We start from the raw sequence: 25,312 nt of genomic DNA on the forward strand, positions 1-25,312 counted from the left end.
CAAGTGGTGGTTTTTAAGAACCAGGCCCAGTCGGTTCTGGTTGGTGCTTTATCCATTGTGTGGGTAGGTGTATTTTCACTATTCTGTCTAAAAATAAAGATCCAGGACAGTTCTGGGGCTATTTCCCACCATAAATAGTGTCCCAAACATGCATTTCGCGATACAAAATAGTGGTTGCATTATAACAGGGTCCAGTCGGTTCTGGTGGGTGTTTGTATACGGAACTTGTGTCCAATTATGATGGGGATGTATACTTGACTATTTTGTATAGAAATGATCATCTAGCGATGTTCAGAAGTTCTGTTATGCCCGAATGAATTACTTTCATTTGGTCACTTTATTCACAAGTGGTGGTTTAGAAACAGGCCCAGTCGGTTTTGGTAGGTGCTTTTACCCAGAATTTGTGTGTATTGTGTGAGTGGATGTATTTCCACTATTTTGTATAACAATAAAGATCCAGGATGGTTCTGGAGCTATTTCCCACCACAAAAAGTGTCCAAAACAGGCATTTTGCGATTAAAATAGTGGTCGTATTAGAACCGGGCCCAGTCGGTTCTGGTTGCCGCTTTTACCCAGATTTAGTGTCAATTGTGTGGATGGATGCATTTTCACTATTATGCGTAAAATTAAAGATGCAGGGATGTTTTGGGAATATTTCCCACCGTCAATAGTGTCCAAAACATTTTGCGATAAAAATAGTGGTTGTATTAGAACAAGGCCCAATCGGTTCTGGTTGGTGTATTTACCCAGAATTTGTGTTGGTTGAGTAGGTGGATGTAGTTTCACTATTTTCTATAAAAATAATGTTTCCCACCATAAACATTGTCCAAAACAGGCATTTTGCGATTAAAATAGTGGTCGTATTAGAACCGGGCCCAGTCGGTTCTGGTTGCCGCTTTTACCCAGATTTAGTGTCAATTGTGTGGATGGATGCATTTTCACTATTATGTGTAAAATTAAAGACGCAGGGATGTTTTGGGAATATTTCCCACCGTCAATAGTGTCCAAAACATTTTGCGATAAAAATAGTGGTTGTATTAGAACAAGGCCCAATCGGTTCTGGTTGGTGTATTTACCCAGAATTTGTGTTGATTGAGTAGGTAGATGTAGTTTCACTATTTTCTATAAAAATAATGTTTCCCACCATAAACATTGTCCAAAACAGGCATTTTGCGATTAAAATAGTGGTCGTATTAGAACCGGGCCCAGTCGGTTCTGGTTAGTGCTTCTACCCATAATTAGTGTTGAATGTGTAGATGGATGTATGTTCACTATTCTGTGTAAAAATAATGATCCAGGATGGTTCTGGAGCTATTTTCCCACCATAAACAGTGTCCAAAACAGGCATTCTGCGATTAAAATAGTGGTTGTATTAGAACCAGGCCCAGTCTGTTCTGGTTGGTGAATTTACCCGAATAATTGTATCCATTGACGATGGGGATGTATTTTTGATTATTATGTATAAAAATAATCATCTAGGGCAGGGGTGGCCAACCCGCGGCTCGCGAGCCGCATGCGGCTCTTTGCCCGGTTTCATGCGGCTCTTACGTCCATATCAAAGTTTGTATTTGTGTTTTATTTTTTTTTGCGTGTGCGCTTCGCTTGAGTTCAATACGGTATTTTCGTCCAATGCGCATGTGCTTGGGATGAAAATACCTCAAAGTTTCCCAGTAGGAGCAAGGTCATTTGAGTAAACGTTTTTAACAGAGTGGGAGAGCTCCCGTGAACCAGAAGCGACAATGAACGGCGTCGCGCACACAAAAAGTATCCCAAAGATCGAGCGTCGGCTGAAAAAGCCACACCCCGTGCGAGGCAGACCAAGGCGAGAGTGCTCAGCCGGGAGCAGCCAATAGGAGAGCGAGGTGTACACCCACGTGGTGGGCGCGCTAGTTCGCCCACCACGTGGGTGTACACCTCGCTCTCCTATTGGCTGCTCCCGGCTGAGCACTCTCGCCTTGGTCTGCCTCGCATGAACATTGTGTGTGCACTGTCTCACACAGACAAACTCTCAGTTCAACCAAGTCCACAAACAAAAATATAATAATTTACAATAGCGTTTTTCTTTTTCTATGCATGTTACTTAGTGGGACTTCTGTCATAAAATCAGCGCCTATTTTTGCGCAACATTCGCTCCTTGTGAGCTGTCATTTATTATGAATGGCTTTTAACTAGCGAAAAGCCATTCATAATAAATGACAGCTCACAAGGAGCGAATGTTGCGCAAAAATAGGCGCTGATTTTATGACAGAAGTCCCACTAAGTAACATGCATAGAAAAAGAAAAACGCTATTGTAAATTATTATATTTTTGTTTGTGGACTTGGTTGAACTGAGAGTTTGTCTGTGTGAGACAGTGCACACACAATGTTCATTGTTGATAATGACTGGCCTGTGCTGTTAGTACTGTAGGAGTCAATTTATGTCATTACTGTGCTGGTGTGTGACATTTACAATAAATCTGTGTGATGTGGCTCTTTGCGGTAACACAGTAAAAAATGTGGCTCTTTGCGGTAACACGGTAAAAAATGTGGCTCTTGGTCTCTGACTGGTTGGCCACCCCTGATCTAGGGATCTTCAGAAGTTCTGTTATTCCCGAATCAATGACCTCCATTTGGGCACATTATTGACGGAGCTCACGACCATGATCCAGTGTGTGGCTCGGATGTGTCCCTCAAACACAAATACTGGTCAGTCTCATCCAAAATCGTAATGGCTCAGTTCCCTTGAGTGGGAGCGGCAAGGAACGCCCTGCATTTGAAGACCATTGAAGGCAGGTTCCGGGCCTGTGTCGGCGCATCAGTCAGGCTGGGTAGCCGCTATGGCCCAGGTGATTTGCCAGGGCTGCCCTGCTCTTGACGGAGTGGCCACCCAGCGGGGCTGTGTGTGTTTCATGGTGGGAGACTCGTGCTGCCCCTTCATCCCTGCCGGCATGTCCTGCTCGGTCCATGATGCCCTGCAGGCTATTAGGAACATGCAGAGAGCTGTGACCGGAGATCCGGTTCCACAACGAGGATGGCTTGACTGGTTCTTCTCTGGCTCATGGAAACAGCCACTTCAATATTTCGATATTTTCACAGACACAAAAGGAGGGAATTGTGGGATGGACTGGCTAACTGGCTTAATAATTGTTTATTCTTGTCGCACCATGTGGTCATACTGGTTTAACTTTGTTTTTTAAGATCGTAGAATGCAAGGTAGACTAGCCAAACTGGTTTTACAATTGAATTAAAAGATGGTGGAATGTAAGAAAGACTAACTAGTTGGCCTTGCAATTGTTTGTTCGCCTCGAGAAATATAAGAAAGGCTGGCTAACAGGGTTTGCAATTTTTTCCTTGTATTGTGCGATGAAAAGAGGTTCAACTTCAGGAGTAACTGTCACTCTCCAGGTCATCTAGGGTCAAGTGCACACTTGAAAACTTTCATATTCGACCAAAACGTGCTTATCAGCACATAAAAAGCACATTTGGTGGTACGCGGGAAGAACGGCAGCAGACAAAAAGGCTATTTAGAAAGGTATCACCACTACGCAGAAGAACGTCGGCTACTCTGCCCTCACTGGAAGACATTGCCAGCCCTCGTTACCTCAGCAGAGCCAGGGACATGATCAGGGACCCATGCCACCCTGGTCACAATCGGTTCCAGCTGCTGCTCTCTGGCAGACAGACGCTGTAAGTTTCCCACATCCGTTGGGACTCTAAACTTGGGGTAACACAACACAATCCCTTCTGTGTAATAACTTCGGGTGAGGTAATATGAATAGACATTAGGTACAAGGTGATCTGACACCTACATGCTGAATGAAGGTAAGTGAAAGACAGTGAGAGGTAAGTGATCCACTCAAGGGGTGGTGATGCAATGTATCCATAAAGGCAGAATTGTAAATTAAGAGTCTGGAGTCATAACTTGTAAAACTGTGTAAAACTGTCGGAGACACAAATGTCTCTCTATACATAGTGTAATATCATCAAATTTTATAATTTAATAAGTTTTTCATTTGGCATCATTCTAATGGCTAGATATTAAGTTATAATGAAAACTATGATACTTGGCCAAAACGTGATTTTCAGCGCATGAAACGCACGTTAAGCCAATAAAAACTGAAATGTTCCCCTGCTGCGAAACAAACTGTCAGAGACACATAGTTACTGTGTATATAGTGTATAATTGTCCAATTCAAGTAAGTTTTTCATTTGGCATCATTCTAAGTGATATAAATTAAGTTATAGTGAAAATTATGATACTTGGCCAAAACGTGATTTTCAGCGCATGAAACGCACGTTAAGGCAATAAAAACTGAAATGTTCCCCTGCTGCGAAACAAACTGTCAGAGACACATAGTTACTGTGTATATAGTGTATTATTGTCCAATTCAAGTAAGTTTTTCATTTGGCATCATTCTAAGTGATAGAAATTAAGTTATAGTGAAAATTATGATACTTGGCCAAAACGTGATTTTCAGCGCATGAAACGCACGTTAAGGCAATAAAAACTGAAATGTTCCCCTGCTGCGAAACAAACTGCCAGAGGCACATAGTTACTGTGTATATAGTGTATTATTGTCCAATTCAAGTAAGTTTTTCATTTGGCATCATTCTAATGGCTAGATATTAAGTTATAATGAAAACTATGATACTTGGCCAAAACGTGATTTTCAGCGCATGAAACCCACGTTAAGGCAATAAAAACTGAAATGTTCCCCTGCTGCGAAACAAACTGTCAGAGGCACATAGTTACTGTGTCTATAGTGTAAAATCATCCAATTCAAGTAAGTATTGCATTTAGCATCATTCTAAGTGCTAGAAATTAAGTTATAGTGAAAACTATGATACTTGGCCAAAACGTGATTTTCAGCGCATGAAACGCACGTTAAGGCAATAAAAACTGAAATGTTCCCCTGCTGCGAAACATACACTCAGAGGCACATAGTTACTGTGTATATAGTGTATAATTGTCCAATTCAAGTAAGTTTTTCATTTTGCATCATTCTAAGTGCTAGAAATTAAGTTATAGTGAAAACTATGATACTTGGCCAAAACGTGATTTTCAGCGCATCAAATGCACATTAAGGCAATAAAAACTGAAATGTTCCCCCGCTGCGAAACAAACTGTCAGTGACACATAGTTACTGTGTATATAGTGTATAATCATCCAAATTAAGTAGGTTTTTCATTTGATATCATTCTAAGTGATGAAAGTTAGGGTTAGGGTTAGGGTTAGGTTAAGTTATAGTGAAAACTATGATACTTGGCCAAAACATGATTTTCAGCGCATGAAACGCACATTAGGGCAAAAAAACTGAAATGTTTGTTAGGTCTGAATGTCAGGTTTAAGACCATATACATTCAATAATATCGGAGCAGAGGAAACACACAGCCAGTCGTGATGAGAATTTTAACCACTTCATATGAAGGAGGACGCCAGTGTAGCCAGAGCAGAAAGATAGTCTATCTTCCTGAATGACCGTTAGGAATTCCTGGCGACTCCCTACAAACAACCTGGTTTTATTAGCACAGGATCATGTGACACAGACAAACGTAAGGCGTGGAAATACACAAATGGGGGTTTGAAAGAGATAGCACCCCACTAACTAAAAGAGGTAGTGACGAGAGTCACCACTAGATGGTGCAAAATTCTATTCCAGTGACTACACTATGTAAACTAAAATACATAATAATAAGCATAAAATACATTCATACTTCACATTTCCCCCCTTTAGTAACTTTGAAAGAATTTTCATTTAACATCAATTTATATCCCTCCTACTAAGGTACTAGAATATAAACATCATTAACAGTTACTTATCAAAGAGTATGGGAAACAATAAAGTCATATGTGAAGGCACTTGTGAAAAATGTGAGGTAGCTATAAGAAAACAATAAAATAATTTGTGAAGGCACAGGTGAAAAACGTGAGGTAGTTCTAAGGTTATATAAGAAAATAATAAAATCATTTGTGAAGGCACAGGTGAAAAAACGTGAGGTAGTTATAAGGTTATATAAGAAAATCCCTCTGTGTCCCTCTTTATGAGCGAACACAGTTTTGAAGTTAAAATGTGTACAATTTCCCGGATGACTCAACATACCGTTACTCCTCGTATTTCAAAATGGTGGGAGAATCTTCATTGCGGCATGTCATGCGGTGATACTGTATGTTGCTGTAAGCTACCAGCGTATGCTGGATAGTATTTCGAACCACAGTTTTCATACAAGGAATTATACACATTGAAAAAATACAGAAGAGTAACATAATTGCAAGTAATGGTGTTAAAAATTTAAGCAGAATCGCGAACCACGACCCGGATATTAACCATGACCAAAGTGATGCACCTATGGCTGAGTGATCCTGGGCCATGGCGTTGGCCAAGGCTTTCATTTCCGCTATTGCATGAGTAATGTTACCTTCGTCACCGGTTTCATCTGGGATGAAAGTACAACAGTGTTCTCCGACTATGGCGCACACACCTCCATCCTTGGCTGTTATCAAATCCAAGACCATACGGTCTTGGAGCTCCATTTCTCTAAGGGCTTGTAATTCATCTGCTATGCCCTGTAGAGCCTTGATAGTTTGGTTAATAAACAGTCCCATCCGATAATTCAATGTTTCTACACGGAGCATAACTTTACCCACTCCAATCTGTGGAAGTAGTGACAGTATGACTTTCTCGGAGGTGGACCATAATTTGTGATCATCAGGGACATCACTACCCCAAATTGAATCATGTGGTTTAAATTGTACAGGTGTAAATCTCTTATGTCTTACTGATATTTTCACTCCCCTTAAAAGGAATGCATTTTGAACCATCTGCACCATTGCACAGCGACCATTCCATGCTGTGGGCAAACCCAAATATACTGTATACCCACACATCCAATACCCATCCTCTTGGGGATCAGTGCGCATTACATCAGGGAGAGTGTAATAGTCCCTGCAGGTGGCACCTGGGGGCGCTCCTGTGGCATTGAACTGATCTTTGTTAGTGGTGTTTCGCGTGCATGGGGTAATTACCTGACTGCAGTACTTCATGGGGACTTCTCCTACTGGTCTGGACCTACCCCAGAATGTCATATTACTAGCGAAACACACTGCCTTAAAATTACGTGGGTATGGGATGTTGTTTAACATGACTAGATCTGTCCAATTATAGTTCAAAAGCTTTGTGAATTTTCTACCTGTTAAAGGTGGTACAGTGGCATCAACCTCGAGAACCACAGATCTTAATACACCTTCTAGGTACCGTGATCTCAGTATGTCGGGATACCATAGAGGTGTGTAGGTGTCATAGGTATAAGGGTCGATTGCCTTGGGATACACTGGTGGGGTACCTGCGGAATAAGGCATACGGCTGCACACATAACAACTTTCTTTCACACCAGTTTGTTTCTTCTGAAATACCATGAAATTATACCACATATTTTCTTCAAAATGATTTTTTGGATTGTTCTTTTCATACCACTTCACTCTTTTTTGCGACAGTAGCATGGGACCATCTCGATTTCCTGCTCGAGTCTCAGTGGGCAGGGCATCCAGCCACGCCCAAGTTGCGGCTGATAGTAGAGTCGCTGTGATGAGGGTGGCGGCAGCTTTCATTTTGGTTTCTGCGCGGGAATGCAAAGTCTACGAAATGTCAAAGTTAAAACGGGGGGCGTTTGGGGCAGGTGAGCAGACGTCTGATGATGTTCCACGGACAAGGGTTTTGATACCGTCCGGCTTGCAGTCTACTCACAGTCCCCTATGTTTCGAACCACCTTGACCTGAGATTGGTGAATCCACGTAGACCTCTCAGCAATCTTTACCGCTGTAGGGGTGGTGAGTTGGACCACAAACGGACCTTCCCAGCGCGCAGAAGACCAGGATTTCCTTTTTATGGCTCGGATCAGGATTTGGTCACCCGGCTTCACCACCTCCTGCAAGGGGGACAAAGGGGATAATGGCAGCTTACATGTATCTTGGACGAGTTTCTCTCTAAACATCTTTACCATCCACTCTGTGAGTGGATCCGCCTCGCCCTTTGCTTCTTGCCATGGTTCACCTTCCCATAGGGGGAGTTGGAATGGTCTTCCATGAACTATTTCGAAAGGTGTTAATCCCGAGCTAGTTGGTACTATCCGCATATAAGTTTTAACAATTGGTAGGCATTCTGGCCATGGCTTTTTTGTTTCTTCCATGGTTTTCTTAAGTCTTAATTTTATCGTACCATTTGTTCTCTCTACCAGTCCTGCACTCTGCGGATGGTATGAGCAGTGGTTTTTTAAACTTATTCCTAGATGGTTTGCCATTTGTTGGACTATGCTGTTAACAAAATGAGCGCCATTATCGCTCCAGATAATTCTGGGGATCCCATGTTCTGGGATTATGTGTTTACAGATGGCTTTCGCCACCGTTAATGCATCTGGTGATCTGGCTGGGACTATCTCAGTCCATTTAGAGAATGAGTCAATCAAGACTAAGCAGTATTTATAGTGGTTGCTTTTGGATAATTCAATAAAATCCATGTGTATAATTTCAAAAGGGTACGTACCTTTTGGGCATTGGCCCCGTTTGGGTCTGAGGTTACCTTGCACGTTATGTCTGCAACAAATTAAGCAGTTCCTACAAAAATTTTTAAAGTAGGTATTTAGACCTGTTGGCACATGGAACACACGCTGTACCATGTCCATCATCCCCCCTGTTGAGACATGAGATTTCCCATGGCTCAGTTTTGCTACCATTTGGAATAAATTCTTTGGTAAGCATGGTAGGCCTTTTGTTGTGTATAGACCCTCGGCAGACTGTTCTGCACCTTCATCTATCCATGCCTCTTTTTCTTTTTGTGGTGCAATGTTTTGCATATCAATTAATACTGTTTTTGGGATTGACTCATTCTTTTGTTGTTGTGTGTACTGTGCAGTAAATGTTTGTGCTGCTTCTTTAGCTGCTGTATCTGCTCTGGCATTCCCTTTACTAATTCTGTCGTTGCCTCTAGTATGTGCCATACATTTGCATACAGCTATATGGCTGGGAAGTAGTACTGCATTAAGCATTTGTTTTAGCAGTTCAGCATGTTCTACTGATTTGCCTGTAGATGTTTTCATCCCTCTCCTCTTCCATTGTGCAGCAAATACATGTAGAGTTGAGTGTGCGTATTGGCTGTCTGTATAAATTGTGACTTTTTTACTTTTAAACAATGTGCATGCTTTTGTTAACGCTATAATTTCTGCAGCTTGAGCTGAGAGATTGGATGGCAGTTTTTCTGCACATAAGACTTCGTTGTCTGTGACGACTGCGAATCCTACTTGATTTTTTCCTTGTTCTGATTTGGATGCTGATCCATCTACATATACATAGGTGCTGTCTGGAATAGGAGTGTCTTTAAGATCTGGTCTAGGTTTACAGCTTTCGCTGGTCCTTTCATCACATTGGTGTGGATCTCCGTCTTCTTCAGTTGGTATCAGCGTTGCTGGGTTCAAGGTATTGCATCGCTTGATGGTGAGATGGGGTTGCGATAACAGTGTAGCTGTTATGGCTAGGTGTCTTGCTGGTGACAGAAATGACATTTTAGTTTGTGTTATCAGCAGATCCACTTCATGGGGGACTAGGAGTGTGAGTGGATGGAACAGCACAAGTTCAGCTGTCATCTGGACGGCTAACGCTGCTGCACATACTGCTCGTACACACGAAGGTAGAGCAGCTGCAACTGGGTCCAGTCGTTTTGAGTAGAACGCTACTGGTCTCATCTTTGTTCCATATGGTTGTAATAACACTGATGTCATGAAAGTCTCTTTGCAAGTCACCGTTTGGGTGAATGGTTTCTCGTAGTCAGGAAGTGCTAGGACTCCTGATTCCAAAATTTGCTGTTTCACTTCTAGGAATGTTCGATTCCCTTCTTCAGTCCATGTTACTGGATCCCTCATTGTCATCTCAGTAGCATAAATCATGCTTAGCAGTGGCTGAGTTAGCTCTGCATAATTTGGAATCCAGCTCCGACAGTAGTTAGTTAGGCCTAAGAAGGCCATCATTTGCTTTTTTGTCTGCGGTTTCGGACATTGTTGGATAGCTTCTCGTCTTCCATCTGTTAGCTGTCTTCCTTCCTGTGAGACCCGATGTCCCAGGAAGGTGACTGACTCCTGGCAGTACTGCAGTTTTGTCAGTGACGCCTTGTTGCCAGTTCGCTCTAGATGCTTGAATAATCTGATGGATTCTTCTTTATTCTCTTCTTCTGTGGGACTGGCTACCAGTATATCGTCTACATATACTAGGATCTGTGTGGTGTCTTTATGTTCATGTTGACTGATGCATGCTGCGATCTCTTGTGAGAATATTGTAGGGCTATCACAGAACCCTTGTGGCAGCCTTGTGTATGTGTATTTGATTCCCTCAAACGTGAAACCAAACCAGCCTTGGGCCGTTTTGTGTAATGGAATAGAGAAAAATGCATTGCTTAGGTCAATTACTGTAAAGAATTTTTGATGTGGTTTTAGCTCATTCAAGAGTGTATGTGGGTCTGGAACACATGGTGCTCTTGTTTGCACTGCTGTATTGACCTGTCTTAAATCTTGGACCAATCTCCATTTACCCGTCTCTGCTTTCTTCACGGGAAAGATGGGAGTGTTGCATTCGCTTGTTGGACTTTCAATTAGAATGCCTGCTTCGAGCATTTCTTTAATTACTGGTCTGATGCCATCTATAGCATCTGGTTTGAGGGCATATTGTTTGGCTCTTGGTCGGAATGATGTCTTGGGTTGAATTCGTACCTCTTTTGCTGTGTTCATTTTTCCTACGTCTGCTTTTGATTTGGCCCACAGTGTACTTGGGACTGTAGGGAAGTCTTCAGCTTGTAGGAGTATGTAATATTGTCACGCAGTCAAATGTGTTCTTGGATTCGCTCGAGTCATCCACTTCAACTTCTGCCTTGTGACTGTCCCATATGAGGTGTTTGTTAGTATGCTGATTGTGGGAGTCTGATGCGACCACAACTCCTCACTTCTGCTCTCCAAGAATTCCACCATGCATCCCAGGTCCTTCCAGGGCCTGTGAGGTTTCCTCTTTATGGACACATGGGGCGTTATATCAAACTGTAGCAGCTTTTTTACTTGAGGTGGCAAGTCCACCGTGGCGGCTGCGTCTCCATCTGCTGTTGAGTACAGGTACTCCAATCGAACTGGTTGTGGTCCCAGTCGCTCGAATTGTTTAACAAATCCCGTTCTAGCTTTCCCAAATTTTACAGTGATGTGTAATGGCCAGTGAGTTTGTTCTTGTCCATCCACATGTTCAACTTTGGATTTCAAATGTTTGACTACAGATGAGGGCTCTTGTGTTGTTAAATCCAGGGAGTAAAACGTATGAGGCTCCTCTTGACCTTCAACCACTTGAATCCCTGCTTCCTCCCACCTGTGGACTGGTTTCATGCCATCGTCTGTGGGAATAAGGCTAATTTCTAATTTACGGAGAAGATCTCTTCCCAAGAGGTTCACAGGACAGTTCTTACTCAGGACGAATTTTGCTTCATGGTTTCGCCCATTTTCATCTGTTACACTTATTTTTCTTGACTTCCTCAACAGCTCCGTGTGTCCTCCTGCCCCTATCACAGTGATCCACTCCTTTCCTGGTATCAATCCGGGTACTTTGTCTTTGATAACTGATTTATCTGCTCCAGTGTCGCACAAAAATTTTACTGGTATTTGTGTTTGTCCTACCAGTAGGGTGTAGAATGGTTTGCTATCTCTTTCCCATAGGGTGGACATGATTTCGGTTAAGTCTAACACTTCTGCTGGCGAGCAGGGGGTTTCTTCGTCCTCCCTATCGCTTTCTTCCGTTTCCTCTTCAGTGTCAGGCTTCCGTTCCTCTTTCTTCTGGCGTCATTCTCGATATTCACTTTCAACGTTGTACGGTGGGGGTCTTTTTCTTCCCTTGAGTTGAGATTTGCAGTCTCGAATAAAGTGTCCTTTTTTTCCACACTTGTAACACCTGTCTTCTTCATTTGCTCTTTTTTGTGGGTCATGTCCTCCTCGACCTCTTCCCCTCCCACGTCCTCGATGGTAAAACACTTGTGATGAGTCTTGGTTCACCAACGAGGCCATGGCTTGGGTCAGAGCATTAACTCCTGATCTTGCCTGTTTTTGGCGGTGTCTCTCCTCAGCATGAATCACCCACTCCATGAGTTGATTCATGGGCGAGGTTCGGTATGTGATACAGTATTTTTGTACGAAACCTTTGATTTCGGGCAGGAGCCCTTCCAGAAATGTTTGTCTTAGTTGGGCTTGGTACACCCCTTGCTCATTCTGGTCTTCTGGAATCCCACTATGGGTTTTGAAAACTTCCTCAAATCTTGCTCTAAATTTATGGACTCCTTCTCCTGGTTCTTGTCTTGTGGCCCTGATTTTATCATAACATGGCGTTGGGCGCCAGGTCTCTCGCACTCGGGCCAGGACTCCTTCTACTGACTGCGTTAGGTCATCTGAGTCGTGTGGGTGAACTTTCCCTTGTTTATCTCTTTCATCAAAATTTCCTCTCACTCTGGAAAAGTTGTGTCTCAGACTTATGATGAACGCTCTTTTTGTCTCTGCTCCGTTCAGGTGGAAGGTTTGTCTCAGTTGTTCAAAATTATTAGACCATTCAGTCGGGTTCTTGGTCGGGTCTCCCAGCCCTCTGCATGCTTCAGTGTAATCAGACTCAGTCCATGGACGGTGGACGAGAATGGTTCTACTTTGATCTCCATTCACCTGAAAATGTGGATTTGCTACTTCAACCATAGGATATATCTGACCTGGTGGTGCCCATTGTGGTGGGTAGGAGTGAGGCTCTTGGAACGCCACCAGTGAAGGGTAGAGTTGTCCTTCTTCCCTTCTTTCTCTTTGTGCTCTCGTCTGCATCTGTGGGGAGACAATCGAACCCAAGTGATTTTGGTTCATACCTGTAGTGGCATTTACATGCTCAGGGTCCTCTTCTCCGACTCCATCTTGGGGTAGTTTTCCATGCCATATGCTTTGTTCCTTGAGATGTGTGAAAGGAGTGGGAGGAAGACTGGGTGACTCCCTTTTTTCTGTCCGTACCAGGGGTGTTTGGAATGTTGGGTGAGGAGTGTCTGCATCTGTGTAGGGGGGCTGGTCGTAAAGTGGGCTTCTTGCTGTTGTTTCATCCAAGGGCCTAACAACCACGGCGGCCATTGTATTTCTTTGTGTGGCCTTCTTGATTTTCTTTTCAGTTCTTTGTTCTTCTCGTTTAGTAGCTTGTTCAATCCAAACTTGAATATCTTCTAGCTGCTTACATATTTTTTCTTGCTTTTTCCCTTTGTTTACAGCTTTTTTTACTTCTAAATTCCTTTGAATAGTTTGCAAAGGTTCCACTAACAATTTCCCCCCCCAACCATGTGCTTGGTTCTTCTTGATCCATTCTTCTATATGGGCGCAATTGTCAGGAAAATGTCTTTGCATGAATTTCACATCAGCTGGATATTCTTTACTATTCCCAGAGCCCATTCTGGATCAAACAATGGTCAAATGTTACTCTATTAATATATTTCTTTAGGATTTTTAGGATTTTAGGGTTTTTAGGGACGTCCCAACTAATTTATTATCTTTTTTTTTTAAAATAACGTTATTATCCTATTTATCCGTCTACGTCGACTTTGTAACAATTATTCTTTTATTTCGCAAGGCCTGCGCGCGTCACGGCGTACTTCCGTTTTTATTATATCTCGATATAATGATTACTTTTTATTTAGCGCTTTTTACTCATCGAGTGCATTATTTTTGGAAGGTTTCCCTTATTTTGAACAATCTCCAAAAATCCTTTACGAGGGATTTTTTCACCCCCTAGCCAAGCCGCGTCACCAGCTCGTCTTACGAACGTCACCTATGGCCGAAGTGCGCATTCGCCGCATATCTTGTGTATTACCTCTATTTTTTGACATACATACTCCCCAACGATATGCAAATATTTCCTATTTATGGAACGTTTTTCTTCGACTTTTTCACGATTGGAAAAACGGGATTTTTGCCAGACTTGTTATATATAAATTTTTAAATGCACTTACCGTCTGTCTGTCTCCTCTTTTCTCCGGCCCGGTTCCTTTCTTCAAACGGGCCGCGATCGACCGAAATGCCCCCTCTTTCAAAGTAAGAGGGCTGACGTCAGTAATTCTTGGCCTTCAGTCCACCGCGGTCCGAGAAATTCAGAAATGAATCTCCGGGGTTTTCGGCACCAGAAAATGTCAGGTTTAAGACCATATACATTCAATAATATCGGAGCAGAGGAAACACACAGCCAGTCGTGATGAGAATTTTAACCACTTCATATGAAGGAGGACGCCAGTGTAGCCAGAGCAGAAAGATAGTCTATCTTCCTGAATGACCGTTAGGAATTCCTGGCGACTCCCTACAAACAACCTGGTTTTATTAGCACAGGATCATGTGACACAGACAAACGTAAGGCGTGGAAATACACAAATGGGGGTTTGAAAGAGATAGCACCCCACTAACTAAAAGAGGTAGTGACGAGAGTCACCACTAGATGGTGCAAAATTCTATTCCAGTGACTACACTATGTAAACTAAAATACATAATAATAAGCATAAAATACATTCATACTTCACACTGAAAATACAACTTCAGGAGCAGGCTAAGAAAGAGTGAGATAAATTTAAATAGAAAATATGTATGACCAGACTGCAAAGTGGACAGAGAGTTCCTACAGTGGGCTCCTGTTCACTGCGATGTTACTGCAACTCTAGTCGAATGACCAGTGAGTGTGTCTTAAATACAGGCAAAACTGACAGTTGTCCCTAAGACTTTGGACAGATACGTTTCAGTCATTTGCAGGGCAACAAGTAATTGATTAGTGTCGGGCCTGGAATCTGTAGTCAATGGTTTCCAGACGTAGGGTGTTCTTCGCTGTTCCTACCCTGGGGAATACCGCCATCATGATTTTGGAGGAGACTGACCAGTGTTTGTATTAGAGGGGGACATCCGAGCCCCAAACTGAATCATGGGGGAAGAAATCAAAGCTCCGTCGTTGACGCCTGGTGGGTAGATGTGGGTTGGCGTCGACAGTTGGAATCGAGTCTGCTGTTAGAACGTACGTGTGGTCGGATGCAGATGTAGGGACACAGACCCCAGTTGTATTGGTGGGGATGATCATATACACTTGCCATTCGCAGAGCCACCATATTTGGTCCAGTACTGTCCATGATTGGGAAGGAATGTGTCTGATCTCGGCGCACCTGGTGACGTGAACTTGGTCCAAAGGGGTCTTCGGATCCGGTCCGCTGAAGTTGAAACAGGATGGATAACAGTCTGTTCGGTTGTTGCACTGGACATACGTTGCGGTATTGACTGTAGCTGCTAATGGTACGGCGGTCGAGCTTTGCTGGAAGGATTCTCTCAGATTACCCAGGATACAGTTGTAGGTGAGGTTGGCGAGTTCTTCGTTCTGTCGGTTGGACCATAGCTATGGTTGGGCTACGGCAGTAGGCAAGAGGGAACAGACATAACAACTCATTGGTTGTGGCGCGGGCTGTGAGTGCGGTGTATCTGTACCAACTGTTCCTCATCATCGGGTTGTAGTCGTTTTCTTCCTGTGTTTGGACATGGGCGAGAATAAGGTGTATCTACTCAGGCTTAGGTGTTCCTGCCGGACGGATTTTGAGTAGGCGTGTGGCGGATGGTTGTACGAAGGGGTTCACACCAATCACTTTGGGGACCATGGCTGGACTAGTAGTGCGGATGGTGATAGTAAAGAGGGGGCCTTTTCCTGGTCGGTCCGGTCGGAGGCATAGGTTAATGCAGCCTTTTTGTTGGATATTGGTCGTAAGGTCTAGCATATGTTTACCATCTTTGATGGTGGTGGCTAACTTGGTGAAGTTAGCGGTCATGGTGGTAGCTTCTTTGGAAAGGGGCCATGTGATGGTTTTGTAGCCTGTATGGAGGAGGACCTGGTCCAAGGTGTCTGGCCAGACCATTCAGACTCTGGGAGCTTGTAGGTACCAATAAAAATAACTGGAGTCAGTCCTGTGTAATCCCAAGTGAGTAAGCTGTAGGCTGAGCAAAGGTACTTGAACGACGATTGGTGTCTTGGTTAATGGGATGCAGATCTGGGGGCCCCTGATCGTTTCCTGAACCAGCTAGTGGGGCATTCTCCTCCAGTGGGAGTGTACCAAGGTTCTGGTACGTTCCCCCCATGTGGTTGAACACAGAGCGGTGATGATGATGGCCAAAATCACACGGTGAGGTCCGTCCCAACGTGGAGAAGACCAGCACTTTCTTTTTATCACCTTGACGAGTACCAGGTCTCCTGGGGACAGGACCTCCTCTGTGGGAGACAGAGAAGATGTCGGCAGATTATTTTGCATTCATCACAGTTCTTTCTTGGAACATTTTGCATAACCACTTATTGAGGGATTCTGTTTCTCCTTTCTCTTTTACCACCAGATCTTTTTCCCACATTGTTAGTGGAAGATTCTGTCTTTCACTGCCTCAAATGGTGTGCATCCCTGTGCTGTTGGAATGATTCTCATGTACGTTTCTACCAGGCTCAGGCATTCTTGCCATGGTTTTCCTGTATCTTCCATGGTTTTTCTGAGTCGGAGTTTTACTGTTCTAATGGTTTGTTCGACGAGTCCAGCACTTTGGTTCAGTTTGATGAAATCCATGTTCAGAAGCTCGAAGGGATATGTTCCTGTTTGCCTTGTTCCATGCTTGGGTAGTTCATTGCCTTGAGAGTTGTGTCTACAGCAGTTTAGACAGTTTCTGCAAAATAATTGAGGTAAGTTTGGAGACCTCTGGGAACATGCATTGTTTGTTGTACTGTACTGATCATCCCTCCTGTTGAGACATGGCTCCTCCCATGGCTCAATTTGGCAATTACTTCAAACAATGATCGTGTCACGCATGGCTTGTTTTCTACTGCATAGAGTCTGTTCTTGTGTTGAGTGGCTCCTTCTGTTTCCCATTGCAGTTTCTCTTTTTCTGGGGAATGATTTTGCATTTCTCTTAGGAATTCAGCAGGGATTGGGCTGTGTCTTTCCACCGTCACGTCTTGTTCTAGGAATAGTCTACATGCCTCTGTCAGTGCCACTATTTCTGCGGCTTGTGCAGACCAGTCGCCGGGGAGTCGTCCTGTCTTGAGGTTGTCTTTTTGAGTCACCACGGCATATACGTTGTGTTTTTCTCCATCCAGGGTTTTTGATGATGATCCATCCCCATAGGCAATGTGTCCGGGGGGCAATGGGTTGTCCATTAGGTCAGTTGCATATACGTGGTTAATTATGATTCGTTGAGTGGGCAACTGTGAGAATTGGTTTAACCACTTGTCGTCCGGTCTCCCATGAACTTCAGGGTGACATGTAATGGCCATGTTTGTTGTTCCTGTCCTGGGGCTGCTGGGCAGATATCTTCAGACTGTTCTCTTAGACTTTCAGCTACCTTGGCAGAATCATTCCCGACAATGTCGAGAGAGTAGAAGCTGTTAGATGTGGTGGTGTGGAAGATATTTTTGGTCTGTAATTCCCTGGGTCGGAGGCCATTTTGGGTGGCCACTAGGCTTAGCCCAAGCTGGACCATGATATCTCGTCCCGGTAACTCTCCGATTTTCATTTTGCAGTCTGACAATAAACCCATCCCTTTTGTTGCTTTCTGACCCATATTAATCACTTACTTAATAGTTTAAACAACAATTATTTTCTAAATTACCCGAAATTGATCTCCACTTTGTGATTAACCCAATATCTCTGAACACACAAAGACCAAAAGTCCCTGACTTTGTCTTAGTTAAGTCCCTGACTCTATTAACAGACCAAGACTATAATGCCTTTGCTAATTCTTGTTCTACTTTCATTGGTCCCGGACCAATTGGTTTATTACCAGACTGCAAAGTGGACAGTGAGAGTTCCTACAGTAGGGTCCTGTTCAACGCGATGTTCCTGAAACTCTAGTCGAATGACCAGTGTGTGTGTCTTAAATACAGGAAAAACTGACAGTTGTCACTAGGACTTTGGACAGATACATTTCAGTCATTTTCAGGGCAAAAAGTAATTGATCAGTGTCAGACAGTTGAATATTTGTGCTGACATGTCACCCCAATCACAAGACTAAGATTGTTTATTCAGTCAGACAGTTGGGTGTTTATGCTGCTATGTCAGCCGTAAGGATGACTACAATGCTGTTATACTCACAAAAACTTATACAATATGAACAAGCATTTGCAAAGATACTTTGTCTAATCTTACATATTCCCCTGCTGCCAAAAAAACTGTCAGAGACACATAGTTACTGTGTATATAGTGTAAAATCGTCCAATTCAAGTAAGTTATCCATTTGGCATTATTCTCATTGCTAAAAATTAAGTTACAATGAAAACAATCATACTTGGCCAAAACGTGATTTTCAGGGTATGAAAAGTACATTAAGGCAATAAAAACTGAAAAGTTCCCCTGCTGCCAAACAAACTGTCAGAGACACATAGTTCCTGTGTATATAGTGTAAAATCGTCCTATCCATGTAAGTCTTTCATTGGCATCATTCTAGGTGATTCTGGAGCTATTTCCCACCATAAAAAGTGTCCAAAACAGGCATTTTGCGATTAAAATAGTGGTTGTATTAGAACCAGGCCCAGGCGATTCTGGTTGGTGTTTTTACCCTGAAATTGTGTCCAATGATGATAAGGATGTATTTTTGATTATTCTGTATAAAAATAATCCTCTAGGGATGTTCAGAAGTTTTGTTACGCCCGAATCAATGACCTCAATTTGGGCACTTTATTTACAAGTGGTGGTTTTTAAGAACCAGGCCCAGTCGGTTCTGGTTGGTGCTTTTACCCAGATATAGTATCCATTGTGTGGGTAGATGTATTTTCACTATTCTGTCTAAAAATAAAGATCCAGGACAGTTCCGGGGCTATTTCCCTCCATAAATAGTGTCCAAAACATGCATTTTGCGATACAAAATAGTGGCTGCATTATAACAGGGTCCAGTCGGTTCTGGTGGGTGTTTGTATACGAAACTTGTGTCCAATTATGATGGGGATGTATACTTGACTATTCTGTATAGAAGTAATCATCTAGCGATGTTCAGAAGTTCTGTTATGCCCGAATGAATTACTTTCATTTGGTCACTTTATTTACAAGTGGTGGTTTAGAAACAGGCCCAGTCGGTTTTGGTTGGTGCTTTTACCCAGAATTTGTGTTTATTGTGTGAGTGGATGTATTTTCACTATTTTGTATAACAATAATGATCCAGGATGATTCTGGAGCTATTTCCCACCACAAACAGTGTCCAAAACAGGCATTTTGCGGTTAAAGTAGTGGTTGTATTAGAACCACGCCCAGTCGGTTCTGGTTCGTGTTTTTACCCAGAAATTGTGTCCAATGATTATGGGGATGTATTTTTTATTATTCTTTATAAAAATAATATTCTAGGGATGTTCAGAAGTTCTGTTATGCCCTAATCAATGACCTCAATTTGGGCACTTTATTTACAAGTGGTTGTTTAGAACCAGCCCCAGTCGGTTCTGGTTGGTGCTTTACCCACAATTAGTGTCGATTGTGTGGGTTTGATGTATTTTCACTATTCTCTGTAAGAATAAAGATCCAGGGATGTTCTGAGACTATTTCCCACCAGAAATAGTGTCAAAAACATGCATTTTGCGACAAAAATAGTGGTTGTATTAGAACCAGGCCCAGTCGGTTCTGGTTTGTGTATACCCCCTTAACGTGTGTCCAATAGGAATGGGGTTGTACTTTTGACTATTCTGTATAAAAATTATCATCTAGGGATGTTCAGAAGTTCTTCTATGCCCGAATAAATGACCTCCATTTGGGCACTTTATTTTGCATGTTGGTTGTAGTAGAACCAAGCCCAGTCGGTTCTGGTTGGTGCTTTTACCCAGAGTTAGTGTTGATTGTGTAGGTGGATGTATTTTCACTATTCTGTCTAAAAATAAAGATCCAGGATGGTTCTAGGGGTATTTACTACCATAAATAGTCTCCAAAACATGCATTTTGTGATAAAAAATAGTAGTTGAAAAAATGAAAAAATGAAAATCAGACATAGGCATTGTCGTCATCATTGACTTGACAAAAAGCCTAGTAGTCATCATACCCTCAGCAGCGTATGACGAAATTGTATAGTGCTTCTCCACAAGTTCGTCTTCCCAGGCCAGACACATTTATGACATTTATTTATGACATATTCATACTTGTTAGCTCTCCGCCTTGAGCGCCATTTTGCGGCGACTGCAAGATGCCTCACCGATGCCAACAAGAATAAGGTGGATCACTTACCTCTCAGTCTTTATACTTACCCTCCCTCAGTCAGCCTTTGGAAGGCAGATCTGCGCCAAACGACCTTCCTGTTACTTCATTTCGACTTGACTTAATTTCATAGTAGGGATATGTGTAGTCGTCACGTCACGTGTTGCTGCAGGTTCAGAGACCTGATGGCTGTTGGGAAAAAGCTGTCCTTGAGCCTGTTTGTCCGTGCTTTGTAGGACCTGTAGCGTCTGCGAGATGGAAGCAACTGGAACAGGCCGTGTCCAGGGTGGTATGGGTCTCCAACAATGGACCCGGCTCTTCTAAGGTATCGGGGGTTGGCAATGTCTTCTAGTGATGGCAGAGAGCAGCCGCCGATCTTCTGGGCAGTGTTTATCACCCTCTGTATGGCTTTTTTGTCTGCTGCCGTGCTTCCGGTATACCACACTGTAATGCCGTAAGTCAGGATGCTCTCCACAGTGGCTCTGTAGAAGGTTGCCAGAAGCTTGGTGTCCAATTTGTCCCTTCTCAGTACCCTGAGAAAGTGGAGTCGTTTCTGGGCCTTCTTTACTAACACTGTGGTGTTTGTGGACCAGGAGAGCCTATCCGTGACGTGGACTCCCAGAAATTTGAAGGATTGGACCCTGTCTACACATACTCCGTTAATGAGGAGTGGGGCCAGGTCTGTGCTGCGCTTGCGAAAGTCCAGGATTATTTCTTTAGTCTTTGCGGTATTTAGTGTAAGATTGTTCGCCGAGCACCAAGAAGACAGTTCGTCGACCTCGTCTCTGTAAGCTGACTCATCCCCGCCTGAGATGAGTCCGATCACAGTGGTGTCATCGGCGAATTTGATGATAGAGTTTGACTGGTGGGCTGGTTTTCAGTCGTATGTGTACAAGGAGTACAGGACAGGACTCAGTACACAGCCTTGTGGTGAGCCAGTGTTCAGTGTAATGGCGGAAGAGAGGTGTGGACCCATTCTGACAGTTTGTGGTCGACCAGTCAAGAAGTTCTTTACCCAGCAGCAGATTGAAGAGGATAGTCCAAGGTGGTAGAGTTTGTCCTTCAGGATGTCCGGCTTGATGGTGTTAAAGGCTGAGCTATAGTCTATGAAAAGCATCGTCACATAGTTCCCCCGGTGCTCCAGGTGGCTCAGTGCTGTGTGAAGAGCCACAGCGATAGCATCCTCAGTGGACCTGTTTTCTCTATAAGCAAACTGGTGAGGGTCAACTGAGGGGGGGATTGTCCTTCTGATGTGTCGGGCCACCAACTTTTCAAAGCACTTCATGATCACAGGCGTGAGAGCAACAGGCCTGTAATCGTTCAAGCTGCAGATGGTTGGCCTTTTTGGGGACAGGAATGATGGTGGCAGATTTTAGGCAGGCAGGAACGATGGATAGTTGCATTATAACTGGGTAGTCTCGGTTCTGGTTGCTGTTTATATCCGAAACTTGTGTACAAAGAGGATGGGATGTATATTTTACTATTCTGTTTAAAAATAATCATGTAGGGATGTTTTGGGGCTTTTTTTACACAAGAATCAAAAACCTCCAATGGATCTTTATTTTGCACGGTGGTTGAATTAGAACCGGGCCCAGTCGGTTCTGGTTGCCGCTTTTACCCAGATTTAGTGTCAATTGTGTGGATGGATGCATTTTCACTATTATGTGTAAAATTAAAGATGCAGGGATGTTCTGGGAATATTTCACACCGTCAATAGTGTCCAAAACATTTTGCGATAAAAATAGTGGTTGTATTAGAACAAGGCCCAATCGGTTCTGGTTGGTGTATTTACCCAGAATTTGTGTTGATTGAGTGGGTGGATGTAGTTTCACTATTTTCTATAAAAATAATGTTTCCCACCATAAACATTGTCCAAAACAGGCATTTTGCGATTAAAAAAGAGGTCGTATTAGAACCAGGCCCAGTCGGTTCTGGTTGGTGCTTCTACCCATAATTAGTGTTGAATGTGTAGATGGATGTATTTTCACTATTCTGTGTAAAAATAATGATCCAGGATGGTTCTGGAGCTATTTTCCCACCATAAACAGTGTCCAAAACAGGCATTCTGCGATTAAAATAGTGGTTGTATTAGAACCAGGCCCAGTCTGTTCTGGTTGGTGAATTTACCCGAAAAATTGTATCCATTGACGATGGGGATGTATTTTTGATTATTATGTATAAAAATAATCATCGAGGGATCTTCAGAAGTTCTGTTATTCCCGAATCAATGACCTCCATTTGGGCACATTATTGACGGAGCTCACGACCATGATCCAGTGTGTGGCTCAGATGTGTCCCTCAAACACAAATACTGGTCAGTCTCATCCAAAATCGTAATGGCTCAGTTCCCTTGAGTGGGAGCGGCAAGGAACGCCCTGCATTTGAAGACCATTGAAGGCAGGTTCCGGGCCTGTGTCGGCGCATCAGTCAGGCTGGGTAGCCGCTATGGCCCAGGTGATTTTCCAGGGCTGCCCTGCTCTTGACGGAGTGGCCACCCAGCGGGGCTGTGTGTGTTTCATGGTGGGAGACTTGTGCTGCCCCTTCATCCCTGCCGGCATGTCCTGCTCGGTCCATGATGCCCTGCAGGCTATTAGGAACATGCAGAGAGCTGTGACCGGAGATCCGGTTCCACAACGAGGATGGCTTGACTGGTTCTTCTCTGGCTCATGGAAACAGCCACTTCAATATTTCAATATTTTCACAGACACAAAAGGAGGGAATTGTGGGATGGACTGGCTAACTGGCTTAATAATTGTTTATTCTTGTCGCACCATGTGGTCATACTGGTTTAACTTTGTTTTTTAAGATCGTAGAATGCAAGGTAGACTAGCCAAACTGGTTTTACAATTGAATTAAAAGATGGTGGAATGTAAGAAAGACTAACTAGTTGGCCTTGCAATTGTTTGTTCGCCTCGAGAAATATAAGAAAGGCTGGCTAACAGGGTTTGCAATTTTTTCCTTGTATTGTGCGATGAAAAGAGGTTCAACTTCAGGAGTAACTGTCACTCTCCAGGTCATCTAGGGTCAAGTGCACACTTGAAAACTTTCATATTCGACCAAAACGTGCTTATAAGCACATAAAAAGCACATTTGGTGGTACGCGGGAAGAACGGCAGCAGACAAAAAGGCTATTTAGAAAGGTATCACCACTACGCAGAAGAACGTCGGCTACTCTGCCCTCACCGGAAGACATTGCCAGCCCTCGTTACCTCAGCAGAGCCAGGGACATGTTCAGGGACCCATGCCACCCTGGTCGCAATCGGTTCCAGCTGCTGCTCTCTGGCAGACAGACGCTGTAAGTTTCCCACATCCGTTGGGACTCTAAACTTGGGGTAACACAACACAATCCCTTCTGTGTAATAACTTCGGGTGAGGTAATATGAATAGATATTAGGTACAAGGTGATCTGACACCTACATGCTGAATGAAGGTAAGTGAAAGACAGTGAGAGGTAAGAGATCCACTCAAGGGGTGGTGATGCAATGTATCCACAAAGGCAGAATTGTAAATTAAGAGTCTGGAGTCATAACTTGTAAAACTGTGTAAAAATGTCAGAGACACAAATGACATAGTGTAATATCATCAAATTTTATAATTTAATAAGTTTTTCATTTGGCATCATTCTAATGGCTAGATATTAAGTTATAATGAAAACTATGATACTTGGCCAAAACGTGATTTTCAGCGCATGAAACGCACGTTAAGCCAATAAAAACTGAAATGTTCCCCTGCTGCGAAACAAACTGTCAGAGACACATAGTTACTGTGTATATAGTGTGAAATTGTCCAATTCAAGTAAGTTTTTCATTTGGCATCATTCTAAGTGATATAAATTAAGTTATAGTGAAAATTATGATACTTGGCCAAAACGTGATTTTCAGCGCATGAAACGCACGTTAAGGCAATAAAAACTGAAATATTCCCCTGCTGCGAAACAAACTGTCAGAGACATATAGTTACTGTGTATATAGTGTATTATCGTCCAATTCAAGTAAGTTTTTCATTTAGCGTCATTCTAAGTGATAGAAATTAAGTTATAGTGAAAACTATCATACTCGGCCAAAACATGATTTTCAGCGCATGAAACGCACGTTAGCAATAAAAACTGAAATGTCCCCCTGCTGCGAAACAAACTGTCAGAGACACATAGTTACTGTGTATATAGTGTAAAATAGTCCAATTCAAGTAAGTTTTGCATTTAGCATCATTCTAAGTGATAGAAATTAAGTTATAGTGAAAACTATGATACTTGGCCAAAACGTGATTTTCAGCGCATGAAACGCACGTTAAGGCAATAAAAACTGAAATGTTCCCCTGCTGCGAAACAAACTGTCAGAGACACATAGTTACTGTGTATATAGTGTATTATTGTCCAATTCAAGTAAGTTTTTCATTTGGCATCATTCTAAGTGATAGAAATTAAGTTATAGTGAAAATTATGATACTTGGCCAAAACGTGATTTTCAGCGCATGAAACGCACGTTAAGGCAATAAAAACTGAAATGTTCCCCTGCTGCGAAACAAACTGCCAGAGGCACATAGTTACTGTGTCTATAGTGTAAAATCATCCAATTCAAGTAAGTATTGCATTTAGCATCATTCTAAGTGCTAGAAATTAAGTTATAGTGAAAACTATGATACTTGGCCAAAACGTGATTTTCAGCGCATGAAACGCACGTTAAGGCAATAAAAACTGAAATGTTCCCCTGCTGCGAAACAAACTGTCAGAGGCACATAGTTACTGTGTCTATAGTGTAAATTCATCCAATTCAAGTAAGTATTGCATTTAGCATCATTCTAGGTGCTAGAAATTAAGTTATAGTGAAAACTATGATACTTGGCCAAAACGTGATTTTCAGCGCATGAAACGCACGTTAAGGCAATAAAAACTGAAATGTTCCCCTGCTGCGAAACAAACACTCAGAGGCACATAGTTACTGTGTATATAGTGTATAATTGTCCAATTCAAGTAAGTTTTTCATTTTGCATCATTCTAAATGCTAGAAATTAAGTTATAGTGAAAACTATGATACTTGGCCAAAACGTGATTTTCAGCGCATGAAATGCACATTAAGGCAATAAAAACTGAAAT

This window comes from Stigmatopora nigra, unplaced genomic scaffold (genome assembly GCF_051989575.1).
Source record: "Stigmatopora nigra isolate UIUO_SnigA unplaced genomic scaffold, RoL_Snig_1.1 HiC_scaffold_27, whole genome shotgun sequence".
NCBI classification, from domain to species: domain Eukaryota; kingdom Metazoa; phylum Chordata; class Actinopteri; order Syngnathiformes; family Syngnathidae; genus Stigmatopora; species Stigmatopora nigra.